This window comes from Ursus americanus, chromosome 4, assembly GCF_024610735.1.
Source record: "Ursus americanus isolate L20-20 chromosome 4, mUrsAme1.1.p, whole genome shotgun sequence".
In the NCBI taxonomy this organism is placed as follows: Eukaryota; Metazoa; Chordata; class Mammalia; order Carnivora; family Ursidae; genus Ursus; species Ursus americanus.
The window spans coordinates 22181526-22206086 of NC_142130.1; the positions used below are offsets into that span (position 1 = coordinate 22181526).

Here is a 24561-nt window from a genome sequence, read left to right on the forward strand (position 1 = left end):
CTCTTAAGACCCTTTGGATATTTTTAAATTTGTTTTCCTATTTTTTTAAATTTATTTTTTATTTAAATTCAATTAATTACATATAGTGTATTATTAGTTTCAGAGGTAGAGTTCATTGAGTCATCAGTTGTATATAACACCCAGTGCTCATTACATCATGTGCCCTCCTTAATGCCCATCACCCAGTTACCCTATCCCCACCCCCCACCCCCAGTTTGAGCAGCAACCCTCAGTTTGTTTCCAGTGGTTAGGAGTCTCTTATGGTATGTTTTTCTACTTTTAATTGTTACATTTTATAGTTAGGATTCTATCCAAGCCTGATGTCTGGGTGAAAGCCCCTTGGGTGCTAGGAAGGGACACAAGGCCACAGATGAAACCCCGGTTCACTGCTTCCAGATGGAAGGGACTCGGGACCTCAAACAAACCCTGAGCCACAGGTGGTGCTCTCCTCACAGCACCCCCCCCCCCCGGGGTGTCTGCTGAGTCATGCCCCCTCCCATCATGGGAGCTGGATGGGAAAGGCTGCTCCTTTTCTTTTCTTTTTTCTTTTCTTTTCTTTTTTTTATTCCAGTGTAGTTAACATAGTGTTTTATTAGTTTCAGGTGTACAATATAGTGATTCAACAATTCCATACCCTACTCAGTGCTCATCATAAGTATACTCTTATGTCCTTTCACCAATTTCACTCATCCCCCACCCAACTCCTCTCTGGTAACAATCCATTTGTTCGCTATAGTTAAGAGTCTGTTTTTTAGTTTGTCTACTTTTTCTTTGTTCGTTTGTTTTGATTCTTTTTTTTTTTTTTAAAGATTTTATTTATTTATTCGACAGAGATAGAGACAGCCAGCGAGAGAGGGAACACAAGCAGGGGGAGTGGGAGAGGAAGAAGCAGGCTCATAGCGGAGGAGCCTGATGTGGGGCTCGATCCCAGAACGCCGGGATCACGCCCTGAGCCAAAGGCAGATGCTTAACCGCTGTGCCACTCAGGCGCCCCTGTTTTGATTCTTTAATTCCACATATGAGTGAAATCATGGTATTTCTCTTTCTCTGACTGGCTTATTTCACTTAGTATCGTACTCTCTAGATCCATCCACGTTGTTGTAAATGGTAAGATTTCATTCTTTTTTATTGCTGAATAATAATCCAGATATATAGATAGATAGATAAAAACATAGGGGTGTGTCTATCCCTTTAAATTAGTGTTTTTATATTCTTTGGGTAAATACCCAGTAGTGCAATATTGGATCATATGGTAGTTCTATTTTTAATTTTTTGAGGAACATCTGTCTTACATGGTAGCTGTACCACTTTGCATTCTCACCCACAGTGCATAAGGGTTCCTTTTTCTCTACATCCTCACCAACACTTGTTGTTTCTTGAGTTCTTCATTTTAGCCATTCTAACAAGTGTGAGGTGATAGCTCATTGTGGTTTTGATTTGCATTTCTCCAATAATAAATGATGTTCGGTGTGTTTTCATGTGTCTGTGGCCGTCTGTATATCTTCTTTGGAGAAATATCTGTTCATGTCTCCTGCCCATTTTTTAATTGAATTATTTGTTTTTTTGGTGTTGGGTTGTATAAGTTTTTCATACGTTTTGGATACTAATCCTTTATTGGATATGTCACTTGCAAATATCTTTTCCCATTCAGTATGTTGTCTTTTAGTTTTATTGCTTATCTTTTCCCATTCAGTATGTTGTCTTTTAATTTTATTGCTTGTTTCCTTTGCTGTAGAGAAGATTTTTATTTTGATGTAGTCCCAATAGTTTATTTTTACTTTTGTTTCCCTTGCCTCAGGAGACATTTCTAGAAAGATGTTATTATGGCCAATGTTGGAGAAATTACTGCCTGGGGTCTCTTCTAGGATTTTTATGGTTTCAGGTCTCACATTTAGGTCTTTGATCCAGTTTGAGTTTATTTTTGTGTATGTTCTCTCTAAACCTACTTCACTGAAGGTTTTTATCATGAATGGATGTTGTAGTTTGTCAAATGCTTCTTCTGCATCTATTCAAATGATCATATGGTTTTTATCCTTTCTCTTGTTGATGTGATGTATCATGTTGATTGATTTGTGAATATTAAACTGTCCTTGCATCCCAGGGAAAAGATCCCACTTGATAATGGTGAATGATTTTTTTAAGGTATTGTTGGATTCAGGTTGCTTATATTTTGTTGATGATTTTCGCATCTATGTTCATCACAGATATGGGCCTGTCCTCTTTTTTGGTGGTATCTTTATTATCTAGTTTTGTATCAGGGTAATGCTGGCTTCATAGAATGAATTTGGAAGCTTTCTTTCTCCTCTATTTTTTGGAAGAGTTTGAGAATAGGTATTAGCTCTTCTTTAAGTGTTTGGTGGAATTCAACTGTGTAGCCATCTGGTCCTGGACTTTTGTTTGTTGGGTGTTTTGGGGTTGCTGATAATCAGTCTCTTCAAATTTTCTATTTCTAGAAATCTGCTTCAGTTTTGGTTGATTATACATTTCTAGGAATTCATCTGCTTCTTCTAGGTTGTCCATTTTATTGTCATAAAATTTTTTATAATATTCTCTTAGAATTGTTTGTATTTCTGTGTTGTCTGTTGTTATTTCTCCTCTTTCATTTCTGATTTTGTTTGAGTCTTCTCTCTGAGTCTGGCTAGAGGTTTATCAATTTTATTGATCTTTTCAAAGAAACAGCTCCTTGTTTTATTGATCTTTGTCTTTTAGATTCTCATTTATTTCTGGTCTAATCTTTATTATTTCCTTCCTTCTGCTGATTTTGTTCATTGTTCTTTTTCTAAGTCCTTTAGATGTAAGTTTCAGTTGTTTGAGATTTTTCTTGCTTCTTGAGGTAGGCCTTTATTTCTATAAACTACCCTTTTAAAACCACTTTTGTTGCATCCCAAAGATTTTGGACTGTTGTGTTTTTGTTTTCATTTGTCTTCATGTAATTTTTTATTTCTTCTTTGATTTCTTGGTTGACCCATTCATTGTTTAGTAGCATGTTATTTAATCTCCATGTATTTGTGGTCTTTCCAGATTTTTTTCTTGTGGTCGATTTCTGGTTTTATAGCATAATGGTTAGAAAAATGCATGGTTAGGGGCGCCTGGGTGGCACAGCGGTTAAGCATCTGCCTTCGGCTCAGGGCGTGATCCTGGCGTTACAGGATCGAGCCCCACATCAGGCTCTTCCGCTATGAGCCTGCTTCTTCCTCTCCCACTCCCCCTGCTTGTGTTCCCTCTCTCGCTGACTGTCTCTATCTCTGTCGAATAAATAAATAAAAAAATCTTTAAAAAAAAAGAAAAAAGAAAAAAAGAAAAAAAGAAAAAAAAGAAAAATGCATGGTATGGGGCGCCTGGGTGGCAGAGCGGTTAGGCATCTGCCTTCGGCTCAGGGCGTGATCCCAGCGTTATGGGATCGAGCCCCACATCAGGCTCCTCTGCTATGGGCCTGCTTCTTCCTCTCCCACTCCCCCTGCCTGTGTTCCCTCTCTCGCTGGCTGTCTCTATCTCTGTCGAATAAATAAATAAAATCTTTAAAAAAAAAAAAGAAAAGAAAAATGCATGGTATGACTGCGATATTTTTGAATTTGTTGAGACTTGTTTTGTGGCCTAATATGTGATCTATTCTAGAGAATGTTCCATGTGCACTTGAAAAGAATGTGTATTCTGTTTGGGGATAGAATATTCTAAATATATCTGTTAAATCCATCTGGTCCAGTGTGTCATTCAAAGCCTGTTTTCTTGTTGATTTCTGTTTGGATGATCTGTCCATTGATGTAAGTGGGGTGTCAGAGTCCCCTACTATTATTGTATTGCTATTGATTAGTTCTTTTATGTTTGTTATTAACTGTTTTATGTATTTGGGTGCTCCCATATTGGGTACATAAATATTTACAATTGTTATATCTTCTTGTTTGATTGTCCCCTTTATGAATGTATTATGTCTTTCTTTGTCTCTTGTTACAGTCCTTTTTTAGTCTATTTTGTTTGCTTTAAGTATTGCTACCCTGCCTTTCTCTTCACATCCATTTGCATGATAAATGTTTCTCCATCCCCTTACTTTCAATTTGCATGTGTCTGTAAGTCTGAAATGAGTCTCTTGTAGGCATCCTATAGATGGGTCTTGTTTTTTAATCCATTCTGTCACCCTATGTCTTTTGATTAGCGCATTTAGTCCATTTATATTGAAAGTAATTATTTACAGGTATATATTCATTTTGATTTTGTCACTTTTTTATGGTTGTTGTTGTACTTCTCCGTTCCTTCTCTTGCTCTCTTCACTCATGGTAAGTTGGCTTTCTTTAGTGATATACTTGGCTTTCCTGCTCTTTATTCTTTGCATATCTGTTACTGATTTGTGGTTATCATTACGTTTGTATATAACATCTTCTTCATATAACAGTCCACATTAAGTTGGTGGACGCTTAAATTTGAACCCATTCTTTGCTCCTCTCCCTCCCACATTTTAGGTATCTAGTGTCCTACTTTACATCTTTTTTTGTAAGTCCCTTGACTGATTTTTACAGATATAGTTATTTTTTTACTGCTTTTGTTCTTCCTACTCTTCTTGCTCTTACTTTTGGTCTTTCTTTTCCACTCAAAGAGTCCCCTTTAACATTTCTTGTAGGGCTGGTTTAGTGTCATGAGTTCTTTTAACTTTCATTTGTCTGAGAAACTCTATTTCTCCTTCTAGTCTGAATGATAGTCTTGCTGTATAGAATACTCTATTTTCTTTTCAGCACATTGAATATATCATGCCATTCTCTTCTGGCCTGAAGAGTTTCTGCTAATAGACTTACAAGTTTTCCCCTTTCCTGTAACTGTCTTCTTTTCTCTTGCTTCTTTTAAAATTTGCTCTTTATCACTACTTTTTGCCACTTTAATTACTATGTGTCTTGGTGTGAACCTCTTTGGGTTGATTTTGTTGGGGGATCTCTGTGGCTTTGGGATCTGAATTTGTTTCCTTCCCTAGATTTGTCTAGTTTTCAGCTATTATTTCTTCAAATAAGTTTTCTGCCTCCTTTTCTCTCTTTTCTTCTTCCAGGATCCCTATAATAGAAATGTTACTATGCTTAATGGAGTTGCTGAGTTCCCTAAATCTATTCTCATTTTGCATTATTTTTTCTCTCATCTGTTCAGCTTTTCCATTACTCTTTCCTGCAGATCACTGATTCATTGTTCTGCTTCCTCTAGTCTGCTATTTATTCCGCCTAGTGTATTTTTAATTTCGTATGTTGTATTCTTCATTTCTGATTGGTTCTTTTTTATCTCTTTGTTAATGGTCTCACTGATGTCCTCCATGTTTTTTCTCAAGTCCAGTGAGTATCTTTATGACCATTACTTTAAATTCTTTACCTGGCATATTACTTATTCTGTTTCATTTAGTTCTCTTGCTGTGATTTTGCCCTGTTCTTTCATTTGGGACATATTCCTCTGTCTTCTCATTTTTGTCTAACTCTCTTTGTCTGTTTCTGTGTTTTATTTATTTATTTATTTTAAAAGATTTTATTTATTTATTCGACAGAGATAGAGACAGCCAGTGAGAGAAGGAACACAAGCAGGGGGAGTGGGAGAGGAAGAAGCAGGCTCATAGCGGAGGAGCCTGATGTGGGGCTCGATCCCATAATGCCGGGATCACGCCCTGAGCCGAAGGCAGACGCTTAACCGCTGTGCCACCCAGGCGCCCCTGTTTCTGTGTTTTAGGAAAGTCAGCTATGTCTCTTGCTCTTGAAAATAGTGGCTTTATGAAGAAGAGGTCGTGTATGCCCTGCAGTGCAATGTCCCCTGTTCACCAGAACCTGATGCTTCAGGGGTGTCTCCTATGTGTGTTGCATGCTCCCTGCTATTGTGGCTGAGCCACTTTTTCCTTTGGTCCAGTCATCTTCAATGTTCTCTTTGACTGTTGTGGGCAGGGTTTGAACCCTATGTTGTTAGTGAGCCAGCTGGGGCCACCTTGGGCTTGAGTTTAGTCAGATCAGGCATTTGCCAGGGATGCAGTAACACCAAACTGCAGGGCACTTTCCCTGTATTGTCCCCTGAGGAGCTTTCATTGGTGGAGGGGGCCTGTAGTCAGACCAGCTATCCACTTGTGGGGCCACAGTCTGACTCATTTGTGTGGTTATCTTTCCGTTTCCCCACGGCAAGAGTCTCTTTGGAGTGATGCTGGCCGCTGTCAGGGCTGCTTGCCCACTGCCAGACCTGTGGCCCTGGTTTGAGTGGCCTCTAGCCAAAAGCCCGTCGGCGGGGGCAGATCCACAACATGCTCCGGGGCGGGGCCGCAGTGCCCACAAGGTTTGAACACAGGAAAGAAGGGACGTGCCTCTGCTGCGAGCACCGGGCTGGCTGGGCTGATGTGTAATACACTCAGGTGTGGGGCATGCGGTTTTGATAAGATGTGTGCGGGCCTCTGCAAGAGGGGTACCCGCTGCTACTGCTGCCAGGACTGAGGCCCCGGAAAGTGCGTGGGTCAGAAGACATGGTGTTTGCAAGCGTTTGCTCAGGTCTTCTTGGGGAGGGGACCTGCAGTCCCGGACAGAGGCAAGCTTGACTGAAGGGGCAGACAGTTCTTGGTGTCAGCAAGTTAGGTAGCAAGTGTCAGTGTTGTGCTGGTTCCTGCAGGTGGCAGTGTATTTATGCTGGAGGTTGGGGTGGCAGGTGAGGGAAATGGCACTTGCCAGCTCTTCTGTTCTGGTAGGGGTCCCCCTGCAATCCCTAACTCTCCAGGACAGGCTCTAAGATGAGTAAATAATGCTCCCATTTTACTATAAAAAAAACGCCTGGGGCATTTTTCAAACTGCTGCTTCTATGTTGTATCTCCCTGGGCTGTTTGTTGTGCTGTCTCTCTAAGGGCAGGGGCTCAGATTCCTATCACTTTCCAGGCTCTCCCAGAACCGAGATTTTTAAAATTCGGGGCTTTAAGTCCTGCTGGTTGTAAGTACTCACAAAATTCGGCCCCTCTAGTTTTCAAAGCCAAATATGAGGATTCATCTTCCCCAGGCAGGCTCCCCAGTGTCATAATCTATTTCTCTCCCTTCTCAGAGTTTGCAGGTCCCTCCCTCTGACGGACAGTCATGCAGGTCCCTTTAGCTTCCCATGGCATCTCCGCCCTTCTTACCCTCTTTGATGTGGCCTCTTCTTTACCTTTAGTTGTGGAGTTTATTCTGCCAGTCTTTGGGTCATTTTCTGGGTTATTTATACTGATGTGAGTGTTATCTAGTTGTATCTGTGGGACAAGCTGAGCTTAGGGTCCTCCTAGTCCATCATCTTCCCAGCCTTCTGCGCCCCTTTCAGATATTTTTCAAAACCTTCAATAGCTGTCTCTAACATCCAAATCCTTGCTCCTGCCCTGCAGAGCCCACATGATCTGCCTTCTGACCATCTGTTTCACATCATGGTCTACCATTGTTCTCCTCACACAGATTGCCCCAGCTACATAAGTGTTTCTATTGCTTCTGGAATACATCAAACTTTCTTGTGCCTCAGGGTCTTTGCTGCCTGGAAAGCTCTTCCCCTGTATCGTTTCTTCCTTTTCTTCATTCAGATCTCTACTCAAATACCTCCTCTTCAGAGGCCTCACTACCCCACTACCACCACATCACTCTTCCTTTACCTTGACCGACTTTTAACAATACCTACCTGGCATGATTTAATTCATTTTCTTTTTTTTTTTTTTTAAAGATTATTTATTTATTTATTCGACAGAGATAGAGACAGCCAGCGAGAGAGGAAACACAAGCAGGGGGACTGGGAGAGGAAGAAGCAGGCTCATAGCAGAGGAGCCTGATGTGGGGCTCGATCCCATAACGCCGGGATCACGCCCTGAGCCGAAGGCAGACGCTTAACCGCTGTGCCACCCAGGCACCCCTAATTCATTTTCTTAAAAGATATATATATATATTTAGGGGTGCCTGGGTGGTTAAGTCAGTTAAGCGTCTACCTTCACCTCAGGTCATGATCCCAGGGTCCTGGGATTGAGCCCCACATTGGTCTCCCTGTTCGGTGGGGAGCCTGCTTCTCCCTCTCCCTCTGCCACTCCCCCTGCTTGTGCTCTCTCTCTCAAGTAAATAAATAAGTTATTTAAAAATATGTATTTATATCTATACACACAGACAGACAAACATGATATATATAGTAGAATATATATATTATTTATATTCAGAATTATTTGCATGTGTATGTATGTTTTTGATAAAATCAACATATATATTCTTTATCACTAGAATATAAGTTCTATGAGGGGGCAAGAACTTTGTCTTGTTCAGTGCGATATTGCCAGTGTCCAAAATAGCACCTACTTGACATATAGTAGACACTTGGTAAATATTCATTTTATTAATATATTAATGTCAGTTGGTGCCATTAAAATTTATTTTTAAGAATGGGAATTTTTTATTTTTTGAGTAGGTGATATAGTCACATGATTCCAAAACCAAAATATATAGAAAAGTGTACTTTTTAAAAGAGGTTTATTTATTTATTTTAGAGAAAGAAGGAGAGAGACAGAGAGCGTGAGCAAGCACACACACAGAAGAGCAGGAGCAGAGGGAGAGATAGGCTTAAAGCAGACTCCACACTGAACGCAGAGCCTGATGTGGGACTCGATCTGATGACCCCTGAGATCATAATCTGAGCCAAAACCAAGAGTTGGATGCTTAACCAAATGTGCCACCCAGGTGCCCCATAGAAGAGTGTACATTGAAATATCTTCCTACCCCAGCCATCCCCAATCCATTCAGTTCCCATTCAAAGCCCCAGACTACTGTTATTATTTTTCCATGTGTCCTTCCAGAGTTTCTTGATGTATATGCAAGGAAATATAAAAGTATACACAGATTCTGACTTTTCTCTTTTTACTAATACTGTTATACATACTGTTCTTCATTTTTTAATTTGTAATATATGTTGAATCTCTTTTCATATCAGTATTTGGAAAGTGTCCTCATTTTTTTTTTAAGATTTTATTTATTTATTCGATAGAGATAGAGACAGCCAGCGAGAGAGGGAACACAAGCAGGGGGAGTGGGAGAGGAAGAAGCAGGCTCCCAGCTTAGGAGCCTGATGTGGGGCTCGATCCCACAACGCCGGGATCATGCCCTGAGCCGAAGGCAGATGCTTAACCACTGTGCCACCCAGGTGCCCCATCATTTTTAAATAGCTGCATAGTATTCCATTGTACGGACATACTGTAATTTATTTAACCAGTAACCTAATGATGGGCATTTTGGTTGTTTCCAGTATTTTCCTATTGCAAACAATGCTGAAGGTCATAACCTGTGTATATATCATTTTATACATGCATACAGTATATCTCTATGATTAAATTCAGAGAGTATAATATGTACCATAAATATTGCTTAGTTGCCTTCCACAGGGATTGTACCAATTTGTACTTCCCCAGCAATGAATAAAAGTACTGTTTCCCATATCCTTGCCAACTGAGAGTTATCAGACTTTTGGATTTTTGCCATTCTGATAGGTTGAAAAGTGGTTTCAGCATTTTTTTTTTTTAGAATTCATAATAAAATTTGTGTTAAAGTTTTAAAAATAAGTTTTAAATTTTAAATTGTGATGAAAAACATAAAATTCACCATCTCAGCCATTTTTAAGTGTTCAGTTCAGCAGTATGAAGTATATTAACATTGCTGTGAAACAGATCTCCAGAACTTGTTCACCTTCCAATCTGAAACTCTATACCCACGAAATAACAACTCCCCATTTCCTCCTCCCTCCAAACCCTGGCAACCACCATTCTCTTTTCTGTTTCTGTGAGTTTGACTGCTTTATATACCTCATGTAAGTGGAACCACACAGTTTTTGTCTCTTTGTGACTGGCTTGTTTCACTTAAAGTCCTCAAGTGTCACCTGTGTTGTAGCAAATGACAGGATTTTCTCTGCTTTTAAGGTTGAATAATATTCCATTATATACCAAACTTTGTTTATCCACTCATCCATTGATGGACGTTTGGATTGTTTCTACCTCTTGGCTGTTGTGAATAATGCTGCGATGACTATGGGTGTGCCGATAACATTTTGAGGTCCTGCTTTCAATTCTTTTGGACGTATACCCAGAAGTGAGGTTGTTGGATCACATGGTAATTCTATTTTTCAGTTTTTTAGGAACTACTATACTATTTTCTATAGCAGTTGGATCATTTTAGCATAGTTTTAATGTGTATTTCTCTCTTTATGAGTGGGGTTGAACATGTTCTCATATTTAGAAGAAACCTGCCCTTTTTTCTGTGAATTGTTTATATCCTTTGCTCTCGATTGGATTTTTTTTCCTATTAATTTGATAACATTTTTTTGCTTTTGTGCCTCTGTTTTCCAAATTTATAAGCTACTAGTCATTGGTACAGGGTTGGATAAGAGTGCCTGGGGTTAATAGTTGTGTAATCTTGATTGGGCAATTACTGAACATTTCTGAGTTTCAGTTTTTTTACCTGTAAATAGTAATAACAATGAGTTCTTATAAAGATTAAATGAGATAATGTATACTAAGTGGTTAATATAGAACCAGTATGATAAGGCAAGAAAAAGAAATAAAAGGCCAAAGTTCAGAAGGGAAGCAAAGCTGTCATTATTCAAATATGGTGATTGTGTACACAGAAACCCTATAGAATCTCTAAAAAACTATTTGAACTAATTAATAAATTTTGCAAGGTCATAGGTTACAGTCAATATAAAAAATTGCATTAGAAATAATTAGAACACCTAAGACAATTAGAAAATAGATGAAAATATCACTACTGAAAATATCAAATACATAGCAATAAATCTTTAAAAAGAGCACAAGGACCTCTATGTGGAATAATACAGAAATTACTAAGAAAAATTAGAGAAGACTGAATTTAAAAGCTCAATATAAATTCTATGGGGACAATGGGCTGGCTCAGTTGGTAGAGCATGTGACTGTAAATCTCAGTGACCTGAGTTCAAGCCTCACATTGGGCATGGAGCCCACTGTAAAATCAATCAATCAATCAATCAATCAGTCAATCTTGCGGCGCCTGGGTGGCTCAGTCGTTAAGCGTCTGCCTTTGGCTCAGGTCATGATCCCAGGGTCCTGGGATCAAGCCCTGCATTGGGCTCCCTGCTCAGTGGGAAGCTGGCTTCTCCCTCTCCCACTCCCCCTGCTTGTGTTCCCTCTCTCGCTGTGTCTCTCTCTGTCAAATAAATAAAATAAAATTTTAAAAAAGGAATTCTTAAAAAAAAAATCTTAAAACAAAACATGATCATGGATTACAAAACTCAAAATTGTTAAGATGCCAATTCTCCCCAAGTAAATGTATAGATCCAGTGCAGTTCCTATCAAAATTCCAGCAGCTGTTTTTGAAGAAATTGTCAAGCTGACTCTAAAATGTATCTGGTAATGCAATGAACATTGCATAGCTAAAACAATGTCGAAAAGGAACAACAAGTGGGATGATTTCTCGTATGTGATTTCAAAACTGAACTGTAAAGCTAGTAACTATTACCAACAATGAACTATTGCCCTAAGAATAGATGAATGTATCAGTGGAGCAGAATAGCACATCCAGAAATAGACCCACACACATAAGGTCAATTGATTTTTGATCAAAGTAGCAAGTCAATTCAGTGGGAAAGGAGTCTTTTTTTTTAAGATTATTTATTTATTTGAAAGAGAGAGGAAGAATGGGGTGAGGGGCAGAGGGAGATGGTGAGAGAGAATCTCAAGCAAACTCCCCGATAAGCATGGAGCCAGTCACGGGGCTCCATCTCACGACCCTGAGATCATGACCTGAGCTAAAATCAGGAGTCGGACACTCAACCAACTGAGCCACCCAGACGGCCCCAGAAAAAGAGTCTTTTTAAACATGTTGCTGGATCAAATGGATTTTCTTATGGGAAAGAAAGAAAAGAACCATCATATCTTTATCTCTCCATACACAAAAATTAAATAGACATTGGTAGAAAAAAAATGGAAAATATCTTTGTAATCTTGGGTATGCAAAGATTTCTTGAAAGGACGCTAAAAGCAATAACCATAAAAGTAAACTAAATAAAATTAAATGAGTTTATGTATTTACTGTAAGACTTCTCAGGACCTTTAATATGTTAGTGTTTCTAGTAAGAGGGTCATGCAGCATTTCCCTAAGTTTTTGACCACAGAATCCTTTTTTTTCATTTGGAGCATTCAACTAAACTGCAGGAGTCAGTATGCCAAAAAATACACTTGGAGAAGTTGTTGCTTTGGTTCTCTTCCCAAAACATACTATTTTTTTAAAAAGATTTTATTTATTCATTTGACAGAGATAGAGACAGCCAGTGAGAGAGAGAACACAAGCAGGGGGAGTGGGAGAGGAAGAAGCAGGCTCCCAGCGGAGGAGCCTGATGTGGGGCTCGATCCCAGAACGCTGGGATCACGCCCTGAGCCGAAGGCAGACGCTCAACGACTGAGCCACCCAGGCGCCCCAAAGCATACTATTTTTGAGGGCTGTAATAAATTAATAATCAGTTTCCCCCTCTTTAGTATGAATTAATGTAATTGCATCTATTTCAACAACCCAAATAAAGAAAACCCTCTGCCAAAAGAACTGTGACCACACTTTACTCCAAATGGACTGGTCAGCCAGCCAACTGTTGGAATTACTACTACTGGTAGGATTCTAGGTCAGTGTCGCATTGGATTGGAATTTACCGTAGTAAAAGGAATGAAGAGTGATTGAAGGTGCAAAGCATTTTGCATTTTCTCTCTGCTGGTTCCACGTACTTGTTTGGTCTGCTCTGCCCTGCTTCTTCACCATCTGTAAAACTCCAACGTGTTTACCCTCACTCGGATTACTCAACTCCTCCCAGTTCTTAATTGCTTGGAGGTCATTTTTCTGTGGCATTTCCAGTCTCTGACTCATACTTCACTGTCCTAATCAGATTCCCCTACTTGCTGTTGCTGTCCATGAACTGGTTTTCATGGAATACGGGTTCTCACATGAGAAGTAGGAGAAGAACCAGAAGAGAAGGTAGAAGGAAAACAAAGCCAAACTGCACCTAAACCACAATTTGGCCCAAGGCTCTCCATGTTCAGGGAAAGAGATCTCAAGAAGAAGTCAAAATGGTATGTAATGCCAGTAGAAATGTATAAGGAACAGAAAGTTTAAGGAAGTGTCCCTATAATATCTCTGGATTGTGTTTTTTTTTTAACGAATTACTGTAATAGATATTTGTCCTGAATGTGGAAAGCTAATAACAACCAGATATAGAAATGTCATCTGTGTCATCTGAGTAGAGTTTAGAAAGACTAGACTAGAAGTTAAGTAGCTTTAGTTTTAGATCTGCCACTAATTTGCTTTTTGATGATAAGTAAATATATTCTTTTAAAGAGAAAAAAAATATGCTCTTCCCCCAATTGCAAATATGTATATATTTGTGTGTCTCTATATGTATACATACACATACACCTACATACATACCAGGTGCTGTCACAGACACTTTTTCATGTACTGTCTCATTTAATCATCTTTGTCCATGTCTCCACTTCCTCATCTGGAAAATGAGATAATAATATGTCAGTTTGCCTTCCTCATAGGACAACAAATGGAATGATAACCAGATAATAAAATAGATTCCTTTGAGCATTATTCTGGAATTTAAGGAATAAGTCTTGAATGTCATATTGTGTGATATATGCCAGTGTTTCCATAGCAAAATGGTGTGATGGATCCTGGTAAAATTCATTTCAAAATGTAATTTGCACTACAAACTTAGCAGAAACAATTTGCACAGGATGTTTTATAGACATCAGAGACAATTATGGAACACCCGGAAAGTATGGAACAACCTGTTTTGTGCTTCTCAGTAAATGCAACACAAAGTAAACACAGCCCTCAGTACTTTATGACACACCTCACCAAAGGAAAACAGGCAAGAGAGATACCTAGGCAAATAGGTAGAGGCAGGATAACAGCGTGGATGACAATAAAAAGAATTTTACATTAGAAATGGAAAACCATTTTTTACTCTATATTAAGACAGAATAAACAGAAGGATGAGAAGTACCACAGAAGGCACCTGGGGCTGTGGGGGTCAGTTGGACAGATGCTTATTTAACTTTACTGCTTATTAACCTGGACCCGGGAGCTGAAAGAAACTTGATCTCTTTTCTAGCAGCCTGATCCTTTATTATGATCAGAATGGAAGGTTTCAGAGCTACTGAACCCCACCTCTAGGCTGTCTTTCCATTGTCCTCACAGCTTTCAGAATTTAATAAGATGATGGGGGTGGGGAGGACAATGGCTGCCAAGTGTCTAGGAAAATACAAGCTTTTCTCACTGAAGTTCCTTAGAATGAGGGGATCATATACTAGCAAATTCATCAAAGGAAGACCATAAAAATTACCAATTAAAAACTGAGGGACACCTGGATGGCTCAGTCATGGAGTGTTTGACTCTTGATCTTAGGGTTGTGAGTTTGAGCCCTGTGTTGGGTGTAGAAATTACTTAAAAATAAGATCTTTAAAAAAATTGAAAAAGGCTGCCTATATAATTTATTATCCTGAAAATGATTAGATAATAATGTCCATTGGAAGAGACATGAAAAACAAAATGGCTTATATGGCTGCTTTGAGAAAGCAAGATGCACATTAGTAGCAATAAACAGCAAATTGGAAATCACCGACCTATAGGTAGATGTTAATAGTGCTGGTTCATTGAATAAAGAAAAAGACAGAGAACATGAAAATTTTATAACCTAGTACAGAAGTTACCTTCACTCAACAGCATGACCCTTACGTCCATGAAATAAATTTTTCAATTTTGGTATTTATTTCTTATTTCTAGCATTTCCTTTTGATTCTTTTTTAAATACTTTGATGCTCTTCTTTTCTACTAGATCCTTTAACAGAGGCAGTTATTGTGGTAGCAGTTATAAGAGTCCATACATAAGTTAAAACTTGTAAACTGTACACCATAAAAATCAATTTTACTTTGTGTTAATTTAGAAAAAAAGGCTATGGCCTGTTCAAAGCAAAAATAATAATGTACAGTAGGGTTAAGAGCATATAAAGAAGTAAAATGTATAGCAACAAGAGTACAAAGGGTGGGAATGAAGTAGCGTAATATGAGGTAGACTGTAGCGTGTTAACATTATAATATGTAGTCTTTAAGACCATGGTTCACAAAGTGTGATCTGCAGACCATCAGTATCACCATCACCTAGGAACTTGCTAGAGATGAAATTCTCTTGGCTCTACCATAGACCCAACTGAGTTACAAACTCTGGGGGTATGGCACAATAATCCGTAATTCTGATACATGCTAAAATTTAAGAACCAATGCTTTAGAGCGTGGTTGGGAATTTTTTTCTGTAACGGGCCAGATAATAAGTATTTTAGGCTTTGTGGGCCATATGGTCTCTGTGGCAACTAACTCTGCCCTTGTAGCATAAAAGCAGGCACATAGACAGTACATAAATCAATTAACAGAGATGTATTCTAATAAAGTGTTACTTACAAAAACAGGCCTGCTGGATTTGGCCCATGTACTGTAGTTTGTTGACTTCTTTAGAGTATCCATTAACACATACAGGTACAGGCACACGTACACATACAAAGATACAGCTACAATGCCAAAAAAGAAGTAAAAGGAAATATTTAAAATACAGATCATCCTAACTTTGCAATGTGGGGCCATAGAAATGATCATGCAAGCTGAAATCATACAAAGCATTTTTAATATCAATGGGAAGAATTATGGTTGTTCTGTGACCCTGAAAAAATTTTTTTTGTCAAAACTCTTGGTGGGGGATGGGGCACCTGGGTGGCTCAGTCATTAAGCGTCTGCCTTCGGCTCAGAGCGTGATCCCGGAGTTCTGGGATCGAGCCCCACATCAGGCTCCTCTGCTGGAAGCCTGCTCATTCCTCTCCTATTCTCCCTGCTTGTGTTCCCTCTCTCACCGGCTATCTCTCTCTCTGTCAAATAAATAAATAAACTCTTAAAAAAAAAAACTTTTGGTGGGGGAAGGGGAAGAGGATATTTTATTTACTGGGAAGGGTCATTAGGGAACTTTCTAGGGTCCTAGAAATGTTCTAAATCTTGGTTTGGTTGGCAGTTACATGGATGTATAGAATTGTCAGCATTCATTAGATTGAACACTTGAGAGCTATGCATTTCGTGTATGTAAATGATATCAACAAAAATTTTTTGGAAGTACAAATTAAGGGTCTGGAATAAAATCTGCACTTTACATTAGGTAACATCCTTATTGCAGATAAAATAAGATAAATTACAAGGAATAAGTGTAAAATCTTTAGGAAGAAAGATGGGGAAAACAGTCCAGGCAGAGGAACCATTTGCAACACTTGGGAAGAGGTATGGGAATGCATAAAGTTTGGGAAACACTGCTCTGTGTGATGGAGAGCCATGAAAAGATGTTCATGAAAGAATTGAAATAATCAGACTGTGTTTTAGAAAGATCACTACTGTTTGAACTGAAGGGGAAAGAAATTAGAAGTAGGGAGATAAGGAGGCTATTGTTACAGTCCAGGTGAGACATGAAAGCTACCTCAGGCAAAGGCTGCGGGAATGAAGAGTGGGGCATGAACTTCAGTGGTATTTAAAATCAGTTGGGTTTAGTGATTGACTAGATTTATTAAAATATCAGCAAACACCTGTGAGCCAGGCATTGTGTTTTGGGCTGCCATGCCTTATCTTGTTTAACCTTTACAATAACCATATGGGAAGGTGTTACAATTACCACTATCATCACTGTCCTCATCTCCATCTTACAGATAATGCCGCACAATTCGCCCAAGTGACATAGCTTGAAGGTGGCACAGCCATGGTTTATAATATACACTTTCTCAGTAATGAATTATGGAAATTCTGAAGATAATTTATTTCCAAAATTGCTAACACAATAAAAGAGAAAATAACAGCAGGCTAATTTCATGACCAAATTTAGAAAAGTTAAGCAGATTGTAAAATCAAAAGAAATACTTGATTTAAGTAAATTCTTGGAACACACAATCTATGCCATATTTTCAAGGGAACAACAAAATTTCACATAACTATTTTCCTTTCTCTTTATATTTTCCCCCAAAAATCTTTGGTACCAAATATTAAGTTCATTAGTGTACACAAGAAAAAAACATATAAAATTGAAATTCTATTGCAGTATCATTAAAAGGGATCAGTATTTTTTGCATAAAATACAGAAAAATACTTGTCATAAATAATGCTCAAAAATATTATAAACCAGAGATTAACATCCTATGAAAAGCCTCTAAAGCACTGTTAAGAAAGCTACATTGTATTAAGTTCCTCAAAAAGAAAATAGATATCAATGGCACTGATAGATTTTAGCATTTAACAATAGAATTCAAAAAAAATTACCCAATAAAATTTTTAAATCATTTTTAACAGTGGTCCTCAAATTAGTTAAAAATATACATTATCATGCAAATTATCATTCATTATCTCTAGTGAACATATACTCACCGATGAAAACTGGACTTAACAGTAGAAAGTGGTTTAATATCAGAAAAGGAGAGACTGGTACAACCATTGTGGAAAATGGTGTAGAGGTTCCTCAAAAAATTAAATGTAGAACTACAATACTATCCAGCAAGCCCACTAGTGGTTATGTATCCAAAGGAAATGAAATCAAGATCTTGAGGAGCTATCTGTTCTCCCATGTTCATTGCAGCATTGTTCACAATAGCCAAGATATGGAAACAACCCACATGTCCATCAATGGATGAGTAGATAAAGAAAATAATATATACAATGAAATATTATTCAACCTTAAGAAAGGGAAACCCTGCTATTTGTGACAACACAGATGAACCTAGAGGATATTATGTTAAGTAAACTAATTTGGAAAAATAAATACTGTTCTATTTTACTTATATGTGGGATCTGAAAACATGGGACTCAGAAACAGAAAGTAGACCAGTGGTTATCAGGGACTGGGAGGTAGGGAAGATGGAAGATATCGGTTAAAGGGTTAATTGATTGTGGTAATCCTTTCACAATGGAAATATATTACAAACCACCTTGTATACCTTAAATATATATAATATTTATTTGTCAATTCTACCTTAATAAAACTGGAAAAAAGTTTTAAAAAGAAAAGTTGACTAGTAATTTCATAACCAGATATGATTTAATATTATAAATGCTGTTTAAAAATATCTGATAGACTACAAAATATTTTTCAGAATTTGTAAATAAGAACAAAGTAAGTTTCCTAATTTATTAAAATCACACATATACAAGGCTTTAAGTTTTTCAAAGCATGGGAAAATGTTTATGTTTTAATGTTAAGTTTAAAAAGCAAGATACAGGGGGCGCCTGGGTGGCACAGCGGTTAAGCGTCTGCCTTCGGCTCAGGGCGTGATCCCGGTGTTGTGGGATCGAGCCCCACATCAGGCTCCTCCGCTGTGAGCCTGCTTCTTCCTCTCCCACTCCCCCTACTTGTGTTCCTTCTCTCGCTGGCTGTCTCTATCTCTGTCGAATAAATAAATAAAATCTTTAAAAAAATAAAAAATTAAAAAAATTTAAAAAAAGTAAAAAGCAAGATACAAAACTGCATAAAAACCACAATCCTACTTAATTAATAAACATGCAATTAAAAGACTGAAAGGTAATGTACAAAAACATTAACAGTGATTATACTGGGGGACTACTTCTAATACTTTCTTTTTAATTTTTAAGACTAGAAAAAGATCATTTTAAAAACAGTGCACATCAGGCACCTGGATGGCTAGTCAGTTAAGCGACTGCCTTTGGCTCAGGTCATGATCCTGGAGTCCCAGGATCGCGTCCTGCATCAGGCTCCGGGCTCATTGGTCTGCTTCTCCCTCTGACCCTTCCTGCTCTCGTGCTCTCTCTCTTTCTCTCAAATAAATAAATAAATAAATAAATAAATAAATAAATAAAATCTTTTTAAAAAAAAGTCCACAACAACCTCCTTGGGGAACTGTTTGGCAATACCTATTAAAGCTGAACATGCACCTCATGCAGCCCAGACGCTAGTGACATTTACTGAACGCCTATGTGTCAGGCCTTGTCCTGAGCACTTCATATGTATGTGGAATTGCAGCAGTGAGGGCGGACATCCTTGTCTTGTTCCCAGTCTCCGGGGAAAAGCATTTCATGTTTCATCATAAGTAATGTATTGTAAGTTTTTTGTAGATACATTTTATTGTTTGAAGAGGCTGTCTTCTGTTCCTAGTTTTAGGAGAATTTTTTGTATGAATTTTGTCAAATGCATTTGCTATATCTAATGTAATGATTGTATCGCTATTCCCTTTTATTCTCTTAATGTTGTTTGAGTGTAATGACATTAAATCAACTTTGCGTTCTTGAAATAAATACCATTTCAGTCATGTTGTGCTATGTGTTTAAAAAATTCAGTAGATTCATGGGGCGCCTGGGTGGCTCAATCAGTTAAGCATCCAATGCCATCTCAGCACAGGTCTTGATCTCAGGGTCGTGGGTTCAAGCCCCGTGTGGGGCTCCGTGCTGGGCATGAGCCTACAAATAAATCAATAAATCAATAAACACACACACTGTAGGTTCAACTTACTAGTGCCTGGCAGAGGATTTTTGCATCTTTGTGAGATGCGATGAGGAATATCAGTATCTATGAAGGGTATTGGTCTGTAACTTTGTTTTTAGTAATGTCTTTGTCATGTTTTTGTACCAGGGTTATGCTGGCATTCTAGAATGAATTAGAAGGTGTTTCCTCCTCCTGTGTTTTCTGCGTTTGTGTAGAATTCGTATTTTTATTAGTAGTGGTGGGTGGTGGTAGTTATGGTGGTGTTTGATCTTACCTCCTGGTAAAGCCATGTGGGCCTAGAGCTTTTTCAGGGGGAGAACATTTTTCTTATGAATTTGATTCATTATGAATTCTTTAATTGATATAGGGAGACTTAGATTTTTCTAATTCTCTTTAAGTCAGTTTAAGTAATTTGTGTTTTTTAAGATTTAGCCATATTATCTACATGATTGCATATACTGGAATAACGTTCATAATATCTTTGTATTGTTCTTAGTGTCTTTGGTATCTAAAGGGATATCTAAGTGATATCCCTTCATTCATTCCTAATGACATTTTTTATTTTTGTGTTTTTAATTAATACACTATTTTTAGCAGTTTTAGGTTTATAGGAGAATGAGCAAAAAGTATAAAAAGTTTCCATATTCTTCCTTAACCCCACACACAGTTTTCCCTATTATTAATATCTTGCAGTAGTATGGTACATTTGTTACAATTCATGAGCCAATAATGATACATTTTTATTAACTGAAGTCCGTAGTTTACATTAGGGTTCATTCTTTGTGTTGTATCATACAGAACAGTTTCACTGTCACACAGATCCCCTGTGCTGCTCCTCTTCATCCTTCCTCCCTCCCATAAACCCCTGGCAACTGCTGATCTTTTTACTGTCTCCATAATTTTGCCTTTTCCAGAATGCCATATAGTTGGGATTATATGTATATAACCTTTCAAATTGGCTTCTTTCACTTAACACAATTTGTTTTTTAAGGTATTGGCAATTTTATTAATATTTTTAAAAATTATCTAAAAAAAGTTGATTTATTTTCTGTTTCTTAACTTCATTGGTTTCTGTTCTTACCTTTATTATTTCTTCTTCTTTCTTTGGTTTTAATTTGTTCTACTTTTCCCAGACTTTTGGTGGAAACAGATCATTGCTTTTAAATTCTTCTCTAAATTACACATTTAAAGCTTATAAAATTTCCTCTAAGTACTGGTTTAGTTGTATCTCACACATTTTGATATGCTTTCTTCATTCTCATTTAGTTTGAAATCTCATTTTTCTTGTGATTTGTTTTTTTCACCGATGGGCCATTAGATGTGTGTTTTTTAGTATCCAAACATTACAAGGATTTTTTTAAACAATTTATTTCTTTATTTTAGAAAGAGAGAGAGTGCACGAGTGGTGTGAGGGGCAGAGGGAGATAGAGAGAGAGAGAGAGAGAATCCCAAGCAGATTCCCTGCTGAGCGTGGAGCCCGATGGGGGCTCAATTTCACCACCCTGAGATCACGACCTGAGCTGAAACCAAGAGTTGGTCACTCAACCAACTGAGCCACCCAGGCACGCCAACAGAGATTTTTTAGAAAAGATATCTTATTGATATATAAAAAATGATAATAAAGACTTCAGTCTTTTGAAATTTACTGAAACTCCTTATAAGGCCCAGAATAAGATCTTTGTGGGTAAACCTTCTTTGCACAAATTCTCTAGTTGTTAAGTGTGGTGTTCTGTGAATGTCAATTAGGTCAAAATGATTGAGAATATTATTTAAATCTATCTGCTTACTGATTTTTTTTTGGTCTAGTACTGGTCTGTTACTGAGAAAGGGGTTTTAAAATCTCTATGACTGTGGGACTTATCTGTTTCTCTCTTCAATTCTGTCAGTTTTGTTCTTGGAAGTTCTGTTGAGTACACCTGTATTTAGGGTTGTTAGGTCTTCTTGATGAAGTGGCTCTTCCATTTTTATTAAATCTCCCTTTTTATCTCTGCTAATACTGTCTTGAAATCTACTTTGTCTAACTGATAGTGTATAGTTACAGGTGCTTTCTTATGCTTAGTATTTGCTGGTACACTTCCCTGCCCCCACCTTTTACTTTCAAATTGTCTGTGGTTTTATATTTGAGGTGTCTTTTTTATAAATAGCATATGGCTGAGTCTTGCTTTTTTTTTTTAATCCAGTCTAACAGTCTCTACCTTCTAGTCCTTCTATATTTAATGTATTTATTGATATGGTTGCACTTAGGTGTACTTTTTTCTTTGTTTTCTATTTATCCCATCTGGGTTTTGTGCCCCATTTCCTTCTTTGATTGATTGATTGAGTTTATCAATTATTTTGTAGTACTCATCTAATTGATTCATCTAATGATTGTTGAGCTATATCTTTTAAATATTTTTAGTACTTGCTCCAGAGATTTTACTATGTATCCTTAAATTATTATAGTCTACTTATTAAATATTTCATCATTTCTTATAAAATGTAAAAACTGCAGATAGAAAATGTATGACAGTAAGAACACAAAAGATGGGATGCGGTAGAATTATACTTTGTTAGGGTTAACATAAGGGATACTTACAGCATTGAAACTCTTCAGTTTCTTAACTGTGGTGGTGGATAAATGAACCCACAGATGATAAAATCATATAGACTATAATACACACACACACCCCCAAATAAAACTGGGGAACTCTGAATAAGACCAGCAGATCATATCCATGTCACTCTCCTGTTTGCGATACATAATATATTCCAGTTTTGCAAAATGTTACCATGGGGGAAAACCGTACAGAAAAATGTTATCATTGGGGAAAACCGAACAGAATTTACAAGGCATCTCTCTATATTATTTTTTATAACTGTATGTGAATCTGCAATTATCTCAATAAAAATAAAAAATGTTCTTGCTATAAGGTAACTGAATTTCATTGGTTAAAGTAAGGGGCCTTCAAGTATCAAGAAAGAAAAAAGACAAAGCACATTCCTACTTTGACTTATATATCATAAAAATAGAATATTGAACACTATTTCTTAGTTCCTGATTGGAACTAAGATCTATTGCCTGATTGGTAGAGAGTGGTAGAAGGGCTTCAGAACAGTATTTACCAACATGCCTGCACTTACGTGTGGCAGATGCAGGCCAGCTGTGCACCGATAGGCCTTCATTGCCCAGGCCTAAAGGGACTCTCATAAAAGCAACTATTGGAATATCCAGTCCAACCTGCTGTGTTCATGCAAGACTGGGTTAAAATTATCCCAGCCCAAAGAGGTTTTATCCTGTGCTTAAGAATTTATAGGAAGAAAAATCTGTAACCTTATTCAACCGACAAATGTTTCTTGAACACCTTCTGTTTATTTAAGTCCTCTGCTGGATGCTGAGGATACAGGAATGAAAATGACACAGTTACTGACTTTCAGAAGCTTAGGGTTTAGTGCAGAATACAAACTTACACTCCAGTCATCACAACAGAAACGTGTTAAATATGCACTGGGTGCTGTGGAAACAGAGGAAGGACCTCCAACAGATCCAAAAAGATCATCAAGTGTTTCTGAAGGAAGGCATATTTGAACAAAGTCTTAAAGGAGAAGTAGTAGAAAGGAAGAGCTGACTGGGCACTCTCGGGAGAGGCAACAGCAAGATCTTGTACCTGTAGGTGAGGAGGATAAGCGAGAACTAGGAGTGGTAGGAAATGAGGACAGAGAAGTTGGTGGGATCACTTCAGAAATGGCTTTATTGCCAAGGTAAGGAGTTTGTACTTTATCCTGAGGGTTTTGAGGAACTTCCTTTACATATTTTAGGGCTTAAGTGTATCCTTTCCTCTTCTTATAAGGACACCAGTCATTGGATTTTAAGGCCCAATCTATCTAGTAGGATCTCATATTAACTTAAATAATTACATCTACAAAGACCAATTCCAAATAAGGTCACATTCTAAAGTTCTAGGTGAATATGAATTTGGAGGGGCAGACTTGTGTGTGGTTGAAGTGTAAGAACAGGAGAGGACACGCAGAGATACACGTGGGGAAGAGGGCCATGTGAAGACAGAGGGAGAGATTGGAGCAAAGCAGCTACAAACCAAAGAATGCCAAGGATTGCCAGGAGCCACCAGATGTTAGGAAGGGGCAAAAGAAGTGTTCTTCCCTAGAGTCTTCGGTGGGAGCATGGCCCTGCTAACACCCTGATTTCACACATCTCGTCTCAAGAACTGTGAGGGAATAAACTTCTGTTGCTTTGTGTGTAATGTTACAGTAGCCTTAGGAAACTACTGCAATATGTAACCCACATTCTACGTATTATGGGTTCAGCTGCTGTCGTAGTTTTAAGATATTTTTATTCCTTCAAGAGCCAGAGCCTGATTCCTCTCCCCTTGAGCGTGGGCTGGACTTGCCTCTAATGAATAAAGGGAGCATGAGGGTGTACAGGGAGAAGACCAGACCGGGGCTTAGTAAACTACGGTCCATGGGCTGGCCGCCAATTTTTATGAAGTTATATGGGCATGTGCCATGCCCATTTGTTTATGTATTAGATGTGGTCGTTTTTGCACGAAAACAACTGAGGTTAAGTAGTTGCAATAGAGACTATATGGCCTGCAAACCTAAAATATTTACTGTCTAGCCCTTTAAGAAAAAGTTTGCCAATCCCTGAACTAGGTCATAAAAAGCACTGCAGCTTTTTGCTTGCTCTTGATAACTTGCTCTGGGGAAAGCCAGCTGCCCTGTCACGAGGACACTCCGACAACCCTGGTGCAAGGTCCACATGGCAAGGAACTGGGGCCTCCTGCAAACAGCCATGTAAGTGAACTGCATCCGTGGTCAACAGCTTGACCGAAACTTCCTGAGACCCTGAGCCAGAACCACCCACCTAAGCTGCTCCCAGATTCTTGACCTTTAGAAATGGCGTGAGCTAATACGTGTTTGTTGTGTTAAGCTGCTGAGTTTCGGGGCAGTTTGGTATGCTGCAGTATGTAACCACCCCACTCATCTGCCCCTTCTGCAGTTTCCAGTGCAAACTGTGAGCGGCTCCGCACGTCTTGTCTAATTTGGCAGAGACTTTTGCTATTTTAG

General features: G+C 38.2%; 1 protein-coding gene across 5 annotated transcripts in view; it reads left to right on the forward strand.

Annotated features, from left to right (window-relative positions):
- MAP3K13 (mitogen-activated protein kinase kinase kinase 13) overlaps positions 1-24561 on the forward strand; it is a 162064-nt gene that overhangs the window by 32060 nt on the left and 105443 nt on the right. Inside the window, exon 2 of one of the 5 annotated variants that reach the window (XM_045776633.2) lies at positions 12874-13057. The exons of the other annotated variants lie outside the window; for them this stretch is intronic. The gene's annotated coding sequence lies outside the window, so the exon portion shown is untranslated. The remainder of the gene's footprint in view (positions 1-12873; positions 13058-24561) is intronic. 5 annotated transcript variants of the gene reach the window in all.